Source organism: Syzygium oleosum, unplaced genomic scaffold, assembly GCF_021117445.2.
Source record: "Syzygium oleosum isolate NSW1041296 unplaced genomic scaffold, Sole_v2.1 Sole_v2.11, whole genome shotgun sequence".
NCBI classification, from domain to species: domain Eukaryota; kingdom Viridiplantae; phylum Streptophyta; class Magnoliopsida; order Myrtales; family Myrtaceae; genus Syzygium; species Syzygium oleosum.
The window spans coordinates 2,066,358-2,072,751 of NW_026607495.1; positions in this window are offsets into that span (position 1 = coordinate 2,066,358).

The window sequence follows — 6,394 nt, forward strand, 5'->3', positions numbered from 1 at the left end:
ATCTTCCTTTTTCGGCAATTCTGTAATTTCATTTTGTGTTCAAAGCTGCTTCTGTTCATAAAAGAAGAAGCTTGGAGGATTTTTTTTGCCAAATAAAGAGAAATTTCCATTTTTGCTGACAAGCTATACTCTGTTTGTTTGGAAGGAAAATTATTATCAGAAAATTGTTTTTCAATTTTTCGGTATTCGGACGGGAAACTAATTATTATACAGAAAGCGTTTTTCATGGACTGAATATAAAAAGCTTAGATTAGAGAAAAATTACTTCTCCTTTTAATAAGGAGCAAATTGCATTTCCTGAGCCACGTAAGAAAAATGAAAAACTTCCATGAAAAATGTTTTATTTTATCATGAAATTTTCAATAAAACGAACGTACCATAAATTGGTAACCAAACATTTTTGCCAATAAATTTATTATTATAGGAGGGATGGTTTTGGTGAGGGCTTATTAGGCAATGGGCTGATTTTGAAAGAAGCAATCTTTATAATTTATCACAGTTCATTTATTAGGATTAATCCCCTTGATTTATTGACAAATTCATGTACTTGTGATGTTAATCTAGAGTCGATCAACAGCCTCTTTAAGTACTCTACTCAATTAGTTGCACTTTAAAGGCTCGAAATTCCAGTTTTTTTTTTTATCTTTGTCCCACTCCCAACCCCTTTTATTTTCTACCCTTTTTGTTGCTCAATATTGAATGTTTAATTCTATTAAAAAGGTATGCTTTTGTAATATCGCCATCAACTGTTTTAAAAGCTTAGCCTATTAGATTAAGATATGATATAATATTTAAAAATTAAGTATTAAACTTAAGCTTTAAGCTTATGTATAGAAATCAAGTGCTCCGTTCAAGCGATACATTTTTTTTACCACACTATGAATTAAAATGTTTGTAACCAAATTCATTTAAAATCTCTTATAATTCGCACCTCTGGCGAATTCAAAGGTACGCTTTCGACAAGTTTGAAAATGAAAAGATATGGAGTTTTCCCAACCCTTGGAAATTGACCAAATCAGGTCATTAGGTGAGTTAATTAGGATTATGGCAACATTTTAGGTGAGGGAGTTAGGTTAACATGTGCTCTAATTTCCAAAATCTGGGGTCTAAGTCACTTGTTCAAAAAGGAAATTTTTTATGCTTTTGCTGTTGGCCCACGCAATTGAGGAACTAATCGGGCGAAGCATTGAAAAACTCATCCAACTAATATTCTGCAAATTTAATTTGACAATGACATTTTTTTTCTGAATATTTTAAATGATCATTGAGAGAAAGTTTGTTGATAGAAATGTTTATGCTGATGCTTGATGATGACAAGTCCTAAAGGCTTGTTTGTCAAAGATATGGGAAATTGTATATTAAATGCAATATTCTTTTTTTGGTAAGGTATATTAAATGCAATATTCAAACTGTATAAAAACCAAAATTTCAAAATTTAGTGTCCACCCTTCAAATGTTTAAAGTACCTTTTTATGAAAGATGTTAAGAGAAAATTTAATATTGTGTTCATGAAAATTAATATCTCTAAACAATTACATAACAAACCATCTACTTTCATGTCTGCATACATCATTTTCGAAATTCATCTATCTATTCTCCGCTAAAAACAACTCGCATTCATCTTCTATGTGGCATACGCATGGCTCATGTAAGGGATCTAATTCACATGTACATACTAGGCAAAAACCCGGGCGTTGCGGAGAATTTTCTGCATAAAATGCGAAAGAGTTACAATGTTTAAAGCAATTAATAAGTATGAAATATCTATACGAATGGCACCATCATATTATTCTTTGTTGAAGTTTTGTTAATATTCTTTGCTATGTACTTTCTGCCGTTTTAATATTGTCTAATATTTTGTACAAATAGATAAGAAATTCATTTAATTACAGGTTGTCAAGAGATAAGGTGATAAAATAATGAAAAACCGGGAGGGACCGAGGAGAATATAATAGTTATAATTACACAAAACAAAATACAGAAAGTACTGATACGACATATTATTTAGAGTAGTTTAGATCCACCAATTAACAAAATTATATGCACATAAATATTAGATTCTACATCATATTGTAAACATAAAATTATTTTGCTTGAGCCATTCTAGGTACTTTTCTTCCATATCTCAAACATATTCCATATATTATATCTTCTTTTGTGTGACTTTCTACATTAAATTAGAACACAGTTTTTAAGTGATGAGGAGTTACAAAAATGATATTGAAATAATGAAGAGAGGGAAATATTGCCGAATAAGATAAAATTGCTAAAAGGACTTGCGAACCTCTAGATTGCTACATTTGCAATAGCTTTCATTATAAATATATATATTTATAAACGCACTAGTTACCTAACACAAAAGTTAGGTTTAACATGTAAATAATTTTTTGAATGTTTAGATAGTCAAAGTTTTAAACGTAGAAGAGGTGTGTTGACTCATACTTCTACATTTTGCCTTTATCTTAAATTTTTAGCCAATGAAATTTTATTTTTGTTAAACACATCGAACACATCACCTCATATCCTTGACATACAGAGGCAACATGGATGGAACTTGGCTTGGCCTCTCCTCGTTTGCCACTTTCAGCCTTACATATTTATTTTTCTTTTTTCTTTTTTTATAACTGTGAGTACGTTATTCTAAGTTTTATTTAATTCTATTATTATCATCATTGCTAAGATTTTATCTTCCATGTAAGAAATTTTTTTGTCAAAGTAGTCATTGAGTTGAATTTTACATAACATTTATGTTGTCATTATTAAATCATTAGTTTTAAGAATGCATTGTAAGCTAAATGTCTGCATTTGATCCAACATGATGTCCTTTAAAATGTCCATCGTGTATATGGTCAGCGAGGGAAATTTTGTCTAGCTGGCACAGTTGGAGGAGGCACGGACAAGGAGGAGGATTAAAGGGTATGGGGGTCGTGAACATTGTCCTGTCCCATCATCAGTCCCACTCAATTGAGGTTGTGAAGACACCCAAATCATAAATATAAATTTTCCTAATGTACGCCCCAATTAGCACATATAATTTTAAATTATAAATATGCAACAAGGAAAAACACATATGTCCCCCTTTCTTAGTCGCGATTGTCCTATTGAATATGCCAATGACCATGGACTAAAATTTGCTCTAGAATTTCATGGCATGATTGACATTTAACATCATTTCACTTCCTTTCCTGGATTGTCCATAATTGATAATTATAACAATGGCAAACTTCAAGATAAGCACTTGATAGCCTTCCTTTTTGGGCATGTTTTAGAGTAAGCTTTTGATGATGTTTTGATTGTTATGATGAATTCCAGATGTTTTCACAGGTCAAATCATTATTCGTTGATTAATTTCTTTATTTTATTTTGAGTATCTTCTTTTGACAAGCCACACGAACCTACCCTGATAAAAAAAAATGCCGAGCAACTGAGGAGGGAGAAAATGATGCTTTACTAACGAAGATGTCCTCGAAGTTTGGCCTTTGAATAATTTTACAACTTTCTTTTCAAGTCTTTTGGTGATGTAACATTAAAAATAAAATAAGGAATTTCGCTATACTCTTTCTTTTTGCCTTAATAAAGTATTATAAACATAAATTAATTATTATGGTAGAGCCACTCTAGATACTTCTCTTCAGTATCTCAAATATCTTGCATTATTTCTTCTTTTGTATAAATTTCTACATTTTAGTAGACACACTTTTTAAATGATGAGGAGTTATAAAAATGATATTGAAATAATGAAGAGAGAGAAAGGAGCAAATATAATGAATAGATTATTGGGGGGGAGATATAAAAGTGGTCATATTGCCAGCCAAGAAAAATGGCTAAAAAAAATTGTAAAACCCTAAGATTGCTCCATTTGCAATAGCTTATATATATAATATAAGTTGCAATTTTACTGAACTAGGAGTCTTAGGAGTTAAGTTTGTCTCATTCATACACCCAAATTGTATGACATGAAAGTTCCTAAGCAACTTTGAAAGCATGATAGTCTAGAAATAAATTATTATAAATGAGGGAAAAATGTAAAGTTGATGTTCTCAACTTTGAACCTTTTCTCATATGAGTTATCTAGAATGTTAAGTATAATTTGACCCCAAAAACCAAAATTCAACAACCGACCAGAAGAGAAGCTTCCTAATAGAGAAGTTAGGTTTAAAAAGTATACAATTATTTGAATGTTTAGATAGTCAAAGTTTTGAACATAGAAGACTGTGTGCTCACTAATACTTTTACATTTTAGCTTTTATCTTGAATATATGAATATTTTAATTGTAAGTACGTTATTCCTAGTTTTCTTTTATACTCTTATTACCATCATTGATAGGTTTTTTTTTTTATGTCAAGAATGTTTTATAAGCTAAATTGTTATGTGGGAAAATTTCAATTTGGTACCCAAAGTGGGGCCATTTTCTCAAAAAGGGGTCCAAAGTGTCAAATAAGGACCTGAAGTGCCCAATCAGTATCAAATAGGGGTATGAAGTGCCCATTTAGTCTCAAATAAGGACCTGGGTTCGCCGGCCGGTCAAATGCTCACTAGTCGGCAAGCACGTTACAGTTCCGGCGATAGGAACATGGGCAATTTCGTCTTTTATTTTTTTTCTCTTTTCATTTTCCTTTTCCTCTTCCGCTTCTTCTTTTTCTTTTTTTTTTCTCGTTTCACTCTGCCGGCCATAGCAGGCGCCGGCAGAGGCCGCCCTCGCCGGCGTCGGGCGAGGGCCGCAGATGTTGGCGAGGGTCGGGTGAGGGTCGCCCGACGTAGGGCGAGGGTCGCCCGACGTCGGCGAGGGTGGCCTCCGCCTGAGGCCGGCCACCTCCGCCGGCGCTTGCTATGGCTGGCGGAGGGAAACCAGAAAAAAAAAAAAAAGAAGAAGAGGAAAAGGAAAAGGAAAAGAGAAAAAAAAAAAAGAAAGTAAAAGATGAAATTGCCCATGTTTCGATCGCTGGAACAGTAACGTGCTCGCCGGCCGGTGAGCATTTGATTAGCCGGCGAACCCAGGCCCTTATTTGAGACTAAATGGGCACTTCAGGCCCCTATTCGAGACTGATTAGGCACTTCAGGCCCTTATTTGACACTTTGTCCACTTTGAACTCCTTTTTGAGAAAATGGCCCCACTTTGGATACCAAATTGAAATTTTCCCTAGTTATGTTCGATTGAAGGAATTTTTTTGACAAAGTAGTAATTGTGATGTGTTTTATATAACCTTTATATTGCTATTAGTAAATCATTCATTTTAAGAGTGCACATTAAGCTAAATGTCTACATTTGATCAAAGATGAGCTCCATTAAAACGTCCATCGTGTATATAGTTTGGGAAGGAAATTTTGTCTAGATAGCACGGCGCGTGGAGGGTGGGTACAAGGAGCAGGGTTAACGTTACGGGGGTCGAGAACACCACCTTGCCCTATTACCAGTCCTACTCCATCAAGGTCGCGACACACGTCCACCCAAATCCGAGATATAAATTTCCATAATGAACGCCGGAATCGATACATAGAATTAGAAATCATAAATATGCCCAAGGAGAACACACAGGTGTTTCCATTCAAATATGTCAATAACCATTGGCTACAATGTGCTCCAGAATCTCATTGCATGATTGGCAGCATTTCACTTCCATTCATGGATTGTCCATGATTGGTAAAATAGATAGCACCTGCAAATGGCAAACTTCAAGTTGAGCACTTGATATCCTTCCTTTTTCTCTCTTTTTAAGGCATGTGTTGGAGTAAGCTTTTATTTAATTATTTGGTTGTTAATGATACATTATACCGTCCTTCCAATATATAAACATGCCGTTTCGATTTCGAGGCGTTGCCATATATGGTAATCTACACGTTATTCGCAATTTAGATAATTATTTGTTACTTAATTATTTTTTAATTTTGTTTTAGGCATTTTCTTTGGATAAATCAAGCCGATAGAATGCTAAACAATTGTGGAGGGAGAGATTATGCTCTAGTAATGACAATGTCCTCATATTTCACATTTGGATAAGGGAAAATGACAAACATAATTCATGAACTTTTTCTTAATATACAATATGATCTCTGAACTTTTAATTTGTTTAATATAATCCCTTAACTTTAACCTAATGCGCAATGTAATATCTAAATTTTTAATTTGTTCAATGTGGCCTTTGAACTTTTGGTAAATATTCAATCTAGTCACTGGACTAGAAAATATAGAGACTAGATTGAATCCAGGGATATAATAATTCAGGGGTTAGATTGAACATTTACCGAAAATTCGGGGATCGTATTAAACATATTAAAAGTTCGGGAATCATATTGTACATTAGGTTAAAGTTCAAGAATCACATTGAACAAATTAAAAGTTCATAGATCATTTGTGTAATTATTCCTTTGGATAATTTGACATCTTCCTTTTCA